Below are 15,536 nucleotides of genomic sequence, written 5' to 3'. Positions count from 1 at the left end.
TACCATCTTTCTAAATTCCATATATATGCATTAATATACTGTATTGGTGGTACTGAGTCTTTAATCAAACAGTTGAAGACCAACATCTTAGATGTCTTTGAAGCAGTCTGTGATTGGACTGGGCTGTTCTTATTGTAATAATGGGTTGAAACCTCTCAATTCCCCCTCTTCTTTGCCTTGACGCTTTAAAACAAAACATCTCTAATCTCTTATCCAGAAATGTAGAAAGCTCTTGATGTTCTCTGTGATGAGAATAATCCATTTTTAGCAACTGTGTGCTCCATAGGCTCAAAATTTAGCAAATTGAGTTTCAGTGGGAATGCTTTAATGTCTGTGGCTGCTGAGAACATGTTTACTGAGGGAGAGTTACGTGTGCCTTCCTTATATGGTCAGAAAGTTTTGGAGATGTGTAATTTGGAAGGAGGGTATAACCATTTAAAAACAGAGTCTGTCCATGTATAAAGAGAACAAACTTAAGTGTTTACCAGTGGAGGTGGGGTGGGGGAGGGGTGTCAGGGGCATGGGGGTTAAGAGTTACCAACTTTAAAGAAAACCAAAAATACAGTCTGTCTATCCTGTTAGGAATGCGATAACTTCAGGGCTTGTTATAATTGAAGGATTTCTTCAGTTAGACAGGTGTCTTTAAAAACACAAACCATCATACATCTTGGGGGGATGCTTTTGCTTGGCTGTTGAAGAATTTTTCGGAGAAAGGATCTCCTGGAATATTGCGGAAGCGGCGAGGACACCGGCACATCAGCAGAGCGGCCAGCAGGCTTCTGTGTGGCCACGCGTCAGGGCAGCCCCCGGTCACCACGTGGCCAGCCGACTCCTCTTTGAGCTGCTGTTTTTGAAGGGAGAGAGTTAGTGCTGGACCTCTCTGACAGGTAAATTATAAAGCTGTGTGCCTCTGGGAAGCTTTCAGCAGCCATTAGTTGAGCTTGCTCTACTTTTGGGATAATATCAAGTGGCATGATTTACTGTTCGGTGTCAGAAATCTCTTTTTATCACTTGGAACAACATTTGAAACAGGGCAGTTTTCCTTTATTATGTAAACAGTTCTTTACTGATGAAGCTGTTCTCTCCCAGGTTTTTTTTTTCCTTCCCTGAATTAAGGAACGCTAGCAGAAGTATAACTTTTGGCACTGTGTTTGGGGTAAAATTGTTGACAGAAAATATGTGTGTGTGTGTGTGAGAGAGAGAGAGAGAGAGAGAGAAAGAAAGAGAGAGAAAGACACTCAGGCTGACAGTCTGGGCATGCAGAATATGCTTTTGAAAGTAGCCACTCAGACTCTGTTGTTGTGGTCTGTGGGCTCAGGAGTGGCCTGTGAGCCCCAGAATGCCTGGGCGTCTGTAGTTTGGGCACATGGGCTCAGTAGTTGTGGCTCATGGACTTTTACTCCAAGTCATGTGGGATCTTAGTTCTCCAACCAGGGATCGACCTCGCATCCTTTGCATTGCAAGGTGGATTCTTAACTGTTGGACCCTAGGGAAGTCCTAATCCCTAACTCTTGCCCCTCTCAGATTTTTTTTTTGAAGGGTAGTATTATTCAATTTTCATTAAACTGAGCTTGGGATTTAGTGACACTCCTTGCTCTTAGATATGCTCTGGGAATAACTCATCATGCCAGAGCCTGTGGCAGAGATTAAGCCAATAACCAAGCCTTCCCTTGGACACACAACTATACGATATTTTCTAGTTGCACTTAGTAGCTGAGGCCTTGCCAGTGCAACGGGGCAGGAGATGGGCGCCAGGCTCAGGCCTGGACAGCTGTGGTGGCCCATATTCTTTTCTCCTTCCAGCTGGGATGGAGCAGGGTCACTTGGTAGCCAAGTGTTGCAGGTGGCAGAGCCGCAAGGTGGCAGGAGCCTGGGTCCCTGGAAAGCTGCCTGGAGGAGAGCCACCCAATTAGCAGTCTCTGCGTGAGGCTGTTATGTGAGCAGGAAATGCACTTTCATTGTGTTACACCAGCTAGCTTCCAGGGGCCAGCTTTACTTTCGACTTACCTGTCACTAGAGTAAGGCACTGGAGCAGCTCCCTGTCTTTTCAGACCTGTGTTTGAGCCTGGAGACAGAGCCCTCATTGATTGTTTCCAGCAGATTGGCTTTTTTCATTGACCTTTTTTGTTTCTTTCCCTTTTCCTCCATTCTCATTGCTTTCTCCTCTTTCATTAAAAACGCCCTGTAAATCTTGCGATTCAAGTCTCAGCTTCCATGCCCTGCCTCTTAAAGGTCTCCTTGACTGTCTGGTCTAAAATAACTCTCTAGGTCCTTGCTATCATTCTGTTTTAAATTTCCTGAGTGGCACTCAGCATTATCTGATGATATTTTCTTATTGATTGTGTCTTCCCCGCAGAAAACTCTAAACCATGAGATCAGGGAATTGCTCACTTCACTGCTGCCTCCCTTGTTTCTAGAACAGGGTGGAATGTGTTCAAATAAGGGCTTAATACTTGGTGAATGAAGTATGAAACTATCTTACTTTGGATTAGGAAGAAAGTGGTATATGAAAGATCAAAATGGAAACAACAAACAGTAAGAAATGACTCTTCTGCTTTTCAGGTCTGGGCAGTATCTATACATTAAGATATTGCCTAGACTTGGACAAAAAAGGATAGTCAGTGACAAAGGTAAATCTAGGTCCCATGGGACCCAGAGTTTGCCAGGTATTTGGTTACAGACCTTGAAAGTGAGTGCTCTGTTTATCTGTAAACAGACAGTCCTGCACTGCAGGATTCTTTACCACTGAGCCACAGGGGAAGCTGAGCACAGACAGACGGAAGTAACAACCAGGTCCGGAAGAATCGATCACTGATGCAACTTGGCCAAACTGTTGCAGCAAATTATCTTCTGGATTAAAATACCTCTAATTTAAAAAAAAATGAGGACACTGTACCTAGATGGGGGAAAGTGCTTGGCACACAGTAGGTGTTCAAGAAATGTTTCTTCAATAACAAAGAATACTAACAGATAATGTTTTTGGTACTATTATATTAACAGCCAGTTTATTTATTGGGCTTCCCAGGTGGCACAGTGGTAAAGAACCCACTTGCCAATGCAGGAGATGTAAGAGATACAAGTTCGATCCCTGGGTCAGGAAGATCCCCTGGAGGAGGGCATGGCAACCCACTCCAGTATTCTCGCCTAGAGAATCCCATGGACAGAGGAGCCTGGTGGGCTATAGTCCATGGGGTCGCAAAGAGTCAGACATGACTGAGCAACTAAGCACAGTATAAACAATTTATTTGTTAAGCACTTAAGTGTTAGCTGGCGGACATGTATCAACATATGTGACTTCACTTAGTCCTGACTGTCACACGTGGTAGGTCGGTTCTGTATGTATCCCCATTTCACGGTTTAAGTAGCGGAGGCAGCTGAGATCGAAACCCAGGTCTGCTCTAACCCTAGAGGCCTCACAGTCGACCTTTGCCTTCTTTACTCTAGAGCAGGGGTCCCCAGCCTCCGGGATCTAATGCCTGATGATCTGAGGTGGAGCTGGTTTAACAATAATAGACGTAAAGTGCACAGTAAATATGATGCACTTGAATTGTCCCCAGACCATCCCCACTCCCCCTTGTCCATGGAAAGTTGTCTCCACAGAGCCAGTCCCTGGTGTTGGGACCGCTGGTCTACAGCAGCAGGATGTGCACAGAGATCCAGACCAGTGCGTCTCGTCACATGGTCAGTCCTGTTGCTCCAAGCCCACGTTTTTCTAGCTTCCAATGGCACCCCACTCCAGTACTCTTGCCTGGAAAATCCATGGACAGAGGAGCCTGGTAGGCTGCAGTCCCTGGGGTCGCTAAGAGTCAGGCATGACTGAATGACTTCACTTTCACTTTTCACTTTCATGCATTGGGGAAGGAAATGGCAACCCACTCCAGTGTTCTTGCCTGGAGAATCCCAGGGGCAAGGAAGTCTGGTGGGCTGCCGTCTCTGGGGTCGCACAGAGTCAGACACGACTGAAGCGACTTAGCAGCAGCAGCAGCAGCAGCAGGGTTATCTTATGTACTCTGTAGAAATGACGGAGCAGTGGGGTACTGTGAAAGAGGCTGCACTCCAAGAAAGGCCAGCCTCCACAGTGTCCTTTCTGGTGTGACTGTCTTCTAGGTCAAGTGGCAGCTCCAATTGCATCCCTCCCCTGCTCAGAATCCCTCCAGTGAGTCCCTGTGCCCCAGGTTGTCCATGAGCTGGCCTCTGCCTCCATATCCAGCTTCCCCTCGGGCCCTCTTCCCCACCTCCGCTGTTACCGCCTGGCCACAGCAAACCATCATTCCCCAAGAACTGTTCCACACCCCATCTTTATACTCAGAATTCCCTTCCTTTGACAAAGTCCCTTTCATCCTCTGGGAGGTCTTTCCCGGTGTTGCAGGTGGAACTGTTTCCTCCTGCCCCCATTCTATGTGGGGGCCCTGCACTAACATGTGTGTGTTTGAGCTTTTCTCTCCCTAGCAGGCTGTGAGCTTGGTGAAGGTCAGGATGAGTTTTGTCTTCTTCCTACCATCTGTGCCTGGCACACATCAGCTATTTGTTGAATGAAAGGAGAAGAGAGAATAAAATGATTCAAAGTGGTCACAATATTCACGTTCTTTGGACAAGAGTCTTTTCCTCTAAGTAGACACTCAAAGTGCATTCCCATGTAACGTGAGGCCCCGCAGAGCTGTGTCTGGGGAGACTGTCAGTGCGGTGGGCCAGGGGCTGCTTCCAGGTGATGCAGTGCTGAGCATGGAGGCGGGATGTGCCGGGAGTTAGGAGGGAAGCAGAGTCGATGTAGCAGAGATGGGTTTGACTCCTGGTACTGTCCCTGAACCTCCAGATCCCTGTGGTCAAAGTACTTTACCTTGGAAAGCCTCAGTTTACTCATCTGAAATGGGACTGATGGCTTCTGCCTCAAAGGATGGTTGTAAGGACATCATGAAATAATTTGCATAACATGGTGCCTGGTGCATTCAAATGCATGCTACTATAAATTAAGACACGAAAGATCCTATGATGGCCATTTTTATCCTTACAGTTTCTTACGAACCTCAGTGAATAAATTGATAAATACTCTTATTTTCACATTGAATTTTCATGTCCAGGAGTGAGAAATTTCATATTCACTGTGATTTATAATGAAATCTCTTTTTCCTGAGATGACTTCAGTAACATCTTTATGGTGGGGAGTTTGACAGTGGTAAAGTATCTGCAAAGTATTCTTTGCAGCCAAAGATGGAGAAGCTCTATACAGTCAGCAAAAACAAGACAGGCAGCTGACTGTGGCTCAGACCATGAACTCCTTATTGCCAAATTCAGACTTAAATTGAAGAAAGTAGGGAAAACCACTAGACCATTCAGATATGACCTGAATGGTCAAATCCCTTATGACTATACAGTGGAAGTGAGAAATAGATTTAAGGGCCTAGATCTGATAGATAGAGCGCCTGATGAACTATGGAATGAGGTTCGTGACATTGTACAGGAGACAGGGATCAAGACCATCCCTATGGAAAAGAAATGCAAAAAAGCAAAATGGCTGTCTGGGGAGGCCTTACAAATAGCTGTGAAAAGAAGAGAAGCGAAAAGCAAAGGAGCAAAGGAAAGATAGAAGCATCTGAATGCAGAGTTCCAAAGAATAGCAAGAAGAGATAAGAAAGCCTTCTTCAGTGATCAATGCAAAGAAATAGAGGAAAACAACAGAATGGGAAAGACTAGAGATCTCTTCAAGAAAATTAGAGATACCAAAGGAACATTTCATGCAAAGCTGGGCTCGATAAAGGACAGAAATGGTATGGACCTAACAGAAGCAGAAGATATTAAGAAGAGGTGGCAAGAATACACAGAAGAACTGGGGAAAAAAGATCTTCACGACCCAGATAATCACGATGGTGTAATCACTGACCTAGAGCCAGACATCCTGGAATGTGAAGTCAAGTGGGCCTTAGAAAGCATCACGACGAACAAAGCTAGTGGAGGTGATGGAATTCCAGTTGAGCTATTCCAAATCCTGAAAGATGATGCTGTGAAAGTGCTGCACTCAATCTGCCAGCAAATCTGGAAAACTCAGCGGTGGCCACAGGACTGGAAAAGGTCAGTTTTCATTCCAATCCCAAAGAAAGGCAATGCCAAAGAATGCTCAAACTACCACACAATTGCACTCATCTCACATGCTAGTAAAGTAATGCTCAAAATTCTCCAAGCCAGGCTTCAGCAATACGTGAACCGTGAACTTCCAGATGTTCAAGCTGGTTTTAGAAAAGGCAGAGGAACCAGAGATCAAATTGCCAACATCTGCTGGATCATGGAAAAAGCAAGAGAGTTCCCGAAAAACATCTATTTCTGCTTTATTGACTATGCCAAAGCCTTTGACTGTGTGGATCACAATAAACGGTGGAAAATTCTGAAACAGATGGGAATACCAGACCACCAGACCACCAGGTCAGGAAGCAACAGTTAGAACTGGACATGGAACAACAGACTGGTTCCAAATAGGAAAAGGAGTACATCAAGGCTGTATATTGTCACCCTGCTTATTTAACTTCTATGCAGAGTATATCATGAGAAACACTGGACTGGAAGAAGCACAAGCTGGAATCAAGATTGCCGGGAGAAATATCAATAACCTCAGATATGCAGATGACACCACCCTTATGGCAGAAAGTGAAGAGGAACTAAAAAGCCTCTTGATGAAAGTGAAAGAGGAGAGTGAAAAAGTTGGCTTAAAGCTCAACATTCAGAAAATGAAGATCATGGCATCTGGTCCCATCCATCTATGGGAAATAGATGGGGAAACAGTGGAAACAGTGTCAGACTTTATTTTTCTGGGCTCCAAAATCACTGAAGATGGTGACTGCAGCCATGAAATTAAAAGACGCTTACTCCTTGGAAGGAAAGTTATGACCAACCTAGATAGCATATTGAAAAGCAGAGACATTACTTTGCCAACAAAGGTCCGTCTAGTCAAGGCTATGGTTTTTCCTGTGGTCATGTATGGATGTGAGAGTTGGACTGTGAAGAAGGCTGAGCGCCGGAGAATTGATGCTTTTGAACTGTGGTGTTGGAGAAGACTCTTGAGAGTCCCTTGGACTGCAAGGATATCCAACCAGTCCATTCTGAAGGAGATCAGCCCTGGGATTTCTTTGGAAGGAATGATGCTAAAGCTGAAACTCCAGTCCTTTGGCCACCTCATGTGAAGAGTTGACTCATTGGAAAAGACTCTGATGCTGGGAGGGATTGGGGGCGAGAGGAGAAGGGGACAACAGAGGATGAGATGGCTGGATGGCATCACTGACTCGATGGATGTGAATCTGGGTGAACTCTGGGAGTTGGTGATGGACAGGGAGGCCTGGCGTGCTGCGATTCATGGGGTCGCAAAGAGTTGGACACGACTGAGGGACTGGACTGAACTGAAAGTATCTGAAAATAGGCATCTGTCACAATAAGGTTTATAAAGCATATTAGATTATATTTGTCTATTGAATTTCTATGGTTGATCCTATGAAGAACCAGGAGTTTATATACCACAGAGGTTTGGGTTAGAATTAGAGGATGGTCAGAGTTGTTTCATGTTCATATTGAAAAGACATTTGACCATAGTACTATTTGATCAGGCTTTCTTTGTGGCTCAGGTGGTTAAGAATCCCACTGCAATGCGGGAGACCTGGGTTCGATCCCTGGGTTGGGAAAATCCCCTAGAGAAGGGACCAGCAACCCACTCCAGCATTCTGGCCTGGAGAATTCCATGGACTGTTTAGTCCATGGGGTCGCAAAGAGTCGGACATGATTCAGTGACTTTTACTTTCACTCTTTGATCATCTGAATTTGTAAACTGCTTACTGAGAAATGCCAGCAGAGGGGTAAATGTAAGCTCTTCCTTCCTTCCATCCATCCATCATCCCTCCATGTCCCTATAAGAAATGGAAGGAATGGCCGGGGTTTCCTCAAAGCATTTTCACAAGGGCCCTAGAACACCTGCCTACTTCCCCACGCTGAAAAGTGTCTGTTTATACCCTGTGGCCCCGTCTTCCTCGTGGTACCAGCTGTGGGGCTTTCTGCAGTCGGTGAGAAGCAGAGCTGAATAAAGATGTGGTCTCCTGGGAGACTGGTGCATGGACCTCCTCTTGGCCCAGCCTCCATGGTACGGCAAGAAATGCTCATCACTTCTTGCCTGGGTTCCTGCAGTGGGCCCCCCTGATTCCACCCTTGTCCCATCACGGTCTAGTCCCAACATAGCTGCCAGAGTGATCCTTTTAACATAAAATTCAGATCTCGTCACCTTTTTACCCAGAACAGTGCAATGGCTTCCTGCTGCAGAGTTAACACCCAAGTCCTTACGGTGGCCTTTCCTTACCCCTGACCTTGCCTCCCATTTGCCTTCTCTGCTGCCTCAACCAGCGGGTTTCCTTGCTGTTTTCCAGACATTCTGGGGCACTTGCTGGTCCCTCAACCTCACATGGTCTTTCACATCTGCGGGGCTCACTCTCTTACAATAGGTCTCTATTAGAACATCATCTCATTAGAGAGTTTGTCCTACTGACCTATGTAAAACATCTCTTTACCCCCACCTTATTTTTATCAGGTCTTCTGAATCACTCACATAGAAAGAAAGTGAAGTCACTCAGTCATGTCTGACTCTTTGCCACCCTGTGGACTGCCACCAGGGAAGCCCTGAATCACTCACATGCTGCTGCTGCTAAGTCGCTTCAGTCGTGTCCGACTCTGCATGACCCCATAGACGGCAGCCCACCAGGTTCCCCCGTTCCTGGGATTCTCCAGGCAAGAACACTGGAGTGGGTTGCCATTTCCTTTTCCAATGCATGAAAGTGAAAAGTGAAAATGAAGTCACTCAGTCATATCTCACTCTTAGTGACCCCATGGACTGCAGCCCACCAGGCTCCTCTGTCCATGGGATTCTTCAGGCAAGAATACTGGAGTGGGTTGCCATTTCCTTCTCCAGGGGATCTTCCTAACCCAGGGATCGAACCCAGGTCTCCCGCATTGCAGGCAGACGCTTTAACCTCTGAGCCACCAGGGAAGCCCTGAATCACTCACATATCAGAGGCTTAATTATTTGATCATTGTGTCTGTCTCCAGACTAGAAGTATGGGGTAGATGGTTCGGTTTAGCCACAGCACTTAGTAGACACTCATTACCTACCTGGAATGAAGCATGGATATGTGGGGAGACATAGGGGCTGGTTTTGGCTACCTGGGGATCCATGGGCCAGTCTCTGATGTGTCTGTGTCTCTGGAGATCGCGAGGTTCAAGTGGGACAGCATGCACAAACACTTTGTGAGTGGTGAAGCACTAAGGAGATGGAAAGTATTATTCACAACAAGGTTAACGTGTGCTCGGCAGTTTTGGATTGGTTCTGTGTGTGCTGGCTCCAAATGTGGCACTCGTCTTGCTGCACTTTGTGCCAAGTTAGGAACAGGGAGCAGACTCCAGTTGACTTTTGACTGAATGGTACCTCTTATGAAGCCAGCATCTGGAAGTCCTGTTTTTCACTGGTTAAGAAGCCTGAGAAGTTGACCTGAAGAATCAAAGGGAATCTTAAGGGGCAAAAAATGACAAGGCCAGAAAAAGGGGCTCCTGAATTCCAAAGCCTTTGTCAATTCTAAAGGGAGAATGAGAAGGGACTCTCTAGGGGCGTCCGCCCCTTCTTCCTGCACTGTTGCTCATGACACAAGAAAGAGAGAATTACTACCGTGGGGTTGTGGCAGGTAGCTGGATGTGAGGAGTTTGAAGATGCGCCCTCCTGCCTTTATGATGTGTCACAGACGTGCACATTCTGTACTGTTTCTTTTGCCTTCAGTTGTTTTTTAAAATAATATTCTTATTTATTAGTCTCTCTCTTTTTTGTCTGCACTATGTGCCATGTGGGATGTGGGATCTTAGTTCCCAACCAAGGATTGAACCTGTGCCCTTGCAGTGGGAGTGCAGAGTCTTAACTACTGGACCTTCAGGGAAGTCCCTGCCTTTAGTTCTTGATTTTGATCAGATGAGATGTTCTCTGCAGGCATCAAAATTCAGGTCCTCTCCCCTACCCCCCTTCTTTTTACAAAAGTGTTTCCACATTGCAGTTCCTGGGAGGGTGGACATTTGTGTCTCATCTGCTCATTTTGATTTATCTATTTTCCATCTTCTGGCCCTGTTCCCGTTTCAGTTACATTCCACGGTGCTTGGTTTTTCTAGCTGTCCTTTTGCATTGTTATCATGCCTCAGCCCTCTGCTGCTGCCGTTTTATCCTTTCTCTCCCCACTGAGCCCTCATTTTCAGTCTTTCTCTTGCCTCCCATACATTCTTTGGGAGCTGAGGCTGATCTTGATTTCTGGATGCTCTTTCCTCATTGTCCTGCTTCTCTGGTTTCTGTGGCATCATGTTTCCCATCCTGTGACTGAGCCGGCTTTTACCTGCATTGGTTCTGATTTGGGAAGGAAAAGGGTCAGAAGAAGAGCCATGGGCCCTGAGAGCACTCTGAGGTTGAGCAGAGGTGATGGAGGTCTAGGAGAGGAGAGACGAGAGGGTGGAAGGATATGGATGGTTTGGGGACTGGGGAACTTTGGGGGAGTTTGCTTCTGATTCTAATTTGTTTCCATAAAGATTCTTCCCAGTCCTTTGGGGAAGGAGTAGGATTGACTTAGGGCTTGGCAGTGGTAGCTTGGGGCAGTGAGGATTGGAAGGAGAGTGAAGATGTGGGCTCTAGCCCTGGGTCTGCTATGTGATGGGACCCAAAACAGGTCACTTATCGTGGTGGGCCTTCAGTTTCCTCACGTCACTGGTAAAGGCAGGGTTTTGATCCAGGTAAGTTTCTTGCAGATAAGTTTCTTTCAGCTGTATATTTTGCAAGTTTCAGAATCTATGCTTCTCCTAGTGAGGATTCTGATTCTTTTATTTTGCACGGGATCTTTTTACTTGGCAGGATCTTCTGTGTTCTTATTTAAGAAGGGCCTGTGTGTGTGTGTGCATGAGTGTGTGCCTGTGTGCACTGGGGAGAGGGGTCTTGGCATAGCTGGCCAGAGGAGAGGGGTGCAGGGCTCCTTTCCTGTGTGCCCTCATGAGAGGGATTTCCTGTGGAGTGCAGGAGCTCCGTGGCCTACCCTGAAATAAGAATGCAGACGGTGTGGCTCAGTTCTTTGTCTAAGAGAGATCAATTTACAGAGACTTATGTTTCCTTGTATTCCTGGTAGTCTTTGGAGTGGTGTGTTCAGTACTGTCAGCAGACCTACGCTGACTTTCAGACACCACTTGGTTTGACATAAATCTATAGACTTCAGATGTTAGAAATAACCATGTGAGCTTACTGTCTGCATAGGTTCAACCTGAGTTTGAATTTGATGAGTCATAGTGTTTATTGTGGAGAAGGTGATGGCACCCCACTCCAGTACTCTCGCCTGGAAAATCCCATGGATGGAGGAGCCTGGTGGGCTGCAGTCCATGGGGTCGCGAAGAGTCGGACACGACTGAGCGACTTCCCTTTCACTTTTCACTTTCATGCACTGGAGAAGGAAATGGCAACCCACTCCAATGTTCTTGCCTGGAGAATCCCAGGGACGGGGGAGCCTGGTGGGCTGCTGTCTATGGGGTCACACAGAGTCGGACACGACTGAAGTGACTTAGCAGCAGCAGCAGTGTTTATTGTGTTGTGAATATAAAGCTTGAGCTCTGAAATGTAAAATGAGCTAATAGGACTTTATTTTCCAACACAGACTAGATAACAGAGGGTGTGCTAGAGTCAGAGGGGCCTTGCTGCTGCTGCTAAGTCTCTTTAGTCGTGTCTGACTCTGTGCGACCTCATAGACGGCAGCTCACCAGGCTCCCCCGTCCCTGGGATTCTCCAGGCAAGAACACTGGAGTGGGTTGCCATTTCCTTAGAGACCCTAAATAGATGGGGTTGAAACTTTTTTTCTGAAGGAGGAATCTTTTTTTCCCCACACAAAGTATTATGGAGAATGTATAAACTTGATACAAACTTTATTATAAATGTTTTCTTTGAATTTATTATGTTCGTTAATTCAATAAGAACAATGACTTAGCCTTAGGAGTGCAAAGCTTCTCCAGTGTATCAAAATTTGGTAAATAATACATTTAAGTGAATTAAATATTTTTAGATATAAATGTAACTGAAAACATAGTTTCCAAAATGAAATTTAAAAGGAATGCTTGCAAAGTCGCAACCTTCCTCTGTTAAAATCTGTGGTCCCCCTGATGTCAGTTTGAAAACCACCAATTCAGAGAATGAAAAATAAACTAAACATCAATCCAAGGAGCTAAGAAATAAACCAAAGCGAAAGAATATGGGAGAAATTAAATAAGCAAATTCCAATCACCACTTATCTAGACCTCCCATTTTTTTCATATTGAAGCTAGTAATGTAGAGGTTTTATTCAAGGTATTATCAGTTTTAGACTTTGAAGCCTAAATAGCCTCATTCTCTTAGAATAAACAAATAAGCAAAGGAAAAACAAAAATCAAAGCCTCCTTCTTCCGCTAGTGCTTATTCCTCTTAAGATGAAGTCATTCATGTCATCTTTGGACATCTCCGATCCTTAGAAGGCTCTCACTGGAGAGCTGAACTGGATGCCCTGTCTTTCCCTCCATTGTTTCATGCTTTTCCCCTGGGGCCTGCAGAACATGTCTAGCCTCTTGTCTGCATGGCAGATCCTGGTATTTGTGATGGTGACCCTTTACTCATGAGTCTTTTCTCCTTTGGCAAAACAGCCCCAGTTCCTTCAATTGTTCTGCCGTATGACAGCACGGCCTCTGTGTCCCTGCAGCATCCTTGTCATTTTCCTCTGCACATGTTGTCAGTTTGGTCTGTATGTTTTCAAGTATTTCATGGCCCAGGTATGTCTGATAGGTATAGAGAAGAGCTGGATGTTATCATTCTTAAGGAACGTTCTAGATTTTCCTCAATGCAGAGTTGGGCAGAATTAGCATCAGGTGGCTGTTTCAGTGATAACTTATGCTTAGTTGATTATTGACTAAAACCCCCTCTGATATCCAATTATGAAGCAGTATTTTGTTTCATTCTTAATTTTTTTCAGTTGATTATTTTGGAACCAAGGGCAGGACATTTAGTCCTCAAGAAATGTTGATAATGGAAGGGTAGCGATTATACTTTAAGTATTCTTATATCCAACCTGGTATATTTCCTACTATGATCTACTTGAAGTATCAGTTATTTGTTTTCAATTTCTAGGAGTTCTGTGTTTTTATGGAATCTGTGAATAAGTTAGTGATGTTAAAAGGAAGTAAGCTGAGCAACTTTTTAAAGCCTGCTTCTGGCCTTGTGAGAAACCTGGAGTCATCTTCTGACCATCATCCTGAATTGTTTTTCACTCAAGTCAGCTGTGTTACAGGAACAAAGGCTATTTTAATTCTATAGTGGTGAATCATTTCATCAAGTGGGAAAATCATCAAGAATTTTTTATGTTTGTGTTTATGTTTAACTGAGTATAATGCAGAGGTTTGGATAATGGGTGCCTTTTAAAATAAATATTGCTATATACATTTAACTTATGGCAGTTATTCCTTTTGATTAAGTAATCTGGTAATTGTGTAATTCACATGTTTATTTCCTTGTCAATTTTGTTCTGTCACTGTTGAGAAAGGCATGTTAAAGTTTCCCGTTGTGCGAGGATTCTTCAATATCCGCAAATCAATCAATGTAATACACCACATTAACAAATTGAAAACTAAAAACCATATGATTATCTCAATAGATGCAGAGAAAGCCTTTGACAAAATTCAACATCCATTTATGATCAAAACTCTCCAGAAAGCAGGAATAGAAGGAACATACCTCAACATAATAAAAGCTATATATGACAAACCCACAGCAAACATTATCCTCAATGGTGAAAAATTGAAAGCATTTCCTCTAAAGTCAGGAACAAGACAAGGGTGCCCACTTTCACCATTACTATTCAACATAGTTTTGGAAGTTTTGGCCACAGCAATCAGAGCAGAAAAAGAAATAAAAGGAATCCAAATTGGAAAAGAAGAAGTAAAGCTCTCACTATTTGCAGATGACATGATCCTCTACATAGAAAACCCTACAGACTCCACCAGAAAATTACTAGAACTAATCAATGACTATAGTAAAATTGCAGGATATAAAATCAACACCCAGAAATCCCTTGCATTCCTATACACTAATAATGAGAAAACAGAAAGAGAAATTAAGGAAACAATTCCATTCACCATTGCAATGGAAAGAATAAAATACTTAGGAATATATCTACCTAAAGAAACTAAAGACCTATATATAGAAAACTATAAAACACTGGTGAAAGAAATCAAAGAGGACACTAACAGATGGAGAAATATACCATGTTCATGGATTGGAAGAATCAATATAGTGAAAATGAGTATACTACCCAAAGCAATTTATAGATTCAATGCAATCCCTATCAAGCTACCAACAGTATTCTTCACAGAGCTAGAACAAATAATTTCACAATTTGTATGGAAATACAAAAAACCTCGAATAGCCAAAGCGATCTTGAGAAAGAAGAATGGAACTGGAGGAATCAACCTACCTGACTTCAGGCTCTACTACAAAGCCACAGTTATCAAGACAGTATGGTACTGGCACAAAGACAGAAATATAGATCAATGGAACAAAATAGAAAGCCCAGAGATAAATCAACGCACATATGGACACCTTATCTTTGACAAAAGAGGCAAGAATATACAATGGATTAAAGAGAATCTCTTTAACAAGTGGTGCTGGGAAATCTGGTCAACCACTTGTAAAAGAATGAAACTAGAACACTCTCTAACACCATACACAAAAATAAACTCAAAATGGATTAAAGATCTAAACGTAAGACCAGAAACTATAAAACTCCTAGAGGAGAACATAGGCAAAACACTCTCCGACATACATCACAGCAGGATCCTCTATGACCCACTTCCCAGAATATTGGAAATAAAGGCAAAAATAAACAAATGGGACCTAATTAACCTTAAAAGCTTCTGCACATCAAAGGAAACTATTAGCAAGGTGAAAAGACAGCCTTCAGAATGGGAGAAGATAATAGCAAATGAAGCAACTGACAAACAACTAATCTCGAGAATATACAAGCAACTCCTACAGCTCAACTCCAGAAAAATAAATGACCCAATCAAAAAATGGGCCAAAGAACTAAATAGACATTTCTCCAAAGAAGACATACAGATGGCTAACAAACACATGAAAAGATGCTCAACATCACTCATTATCAGAGAAATGCAAATCAAAACCACTATGAGGTACCATTTCACACCAGTCAGAATGGCTGCGATCCAAAAGTCTACAAGTAATAAATGCTGGAGAGGGTGTGGAGAAAAGGGAACCCTCTTCCACTGTTGGTGGGAATGCAAACTAGTACAGCCACTATGGAGAACAGTGTGGAGATTCCTTAAAAAACTGGAAATAGAACTGTGTTATGATCCAGCAATCCCACTGCTGGGCATACACACTGAGGAAACCAGAAGGGAAAGAGACACGTGTACCCCAGTGTTCATCGCAGCACTGTTTATAATAGCCAGGACATGGAAGCAACCTAGATGTC

General features: G+C 44.0%; 1 protein-coding gene and 1 long non-coding RNA gene across 8 annotated transcripts in view; both read left to right on the top strand.

Moving 5' to 3' along the window:
• The window catches only part of ARHGEF28 (Rho guanine nucleotide exchange factor 28), a 346,823-nt gene that overhangs the window by 117,769 nt on the left and 213,518 nt on the right, over positions 1-15,536 (top strand). The gene's annotated exons all lie outside the window — the stretch shown is intronic.
• Positions 623-13,489, top strand: LOC129633020 (uncharacterized). The gene is made up of 2 exons (XR_008704838.1): positions 623-887; positions 13,178-13,489. It is a non-coding gene; the product is annotated as an uncharacterized LOC129633020 (long non-coding RNA).

This window comes from Bubalus kerabau, chromosome 18 (genome assembly GCF_029407905.1).
Source record: "Bubalus kerabau isolate K-KA32 ecotype Philippines breed swamp buffalo chromosome 18, PCC_UOA_SB_1v2, whole genome shotgun sequence".
NCBI classification, from domain to species: Eukaryota; Metazoa; Chordata; class Mammalia; order Artiodactyla; family Bovidae; genus Bubalus; species Bubalus kerabau.
Note: the sequence above shows the minus strand (reverse complement) of the source record. Positions and strands in the feature narration are given on the sequence as shown.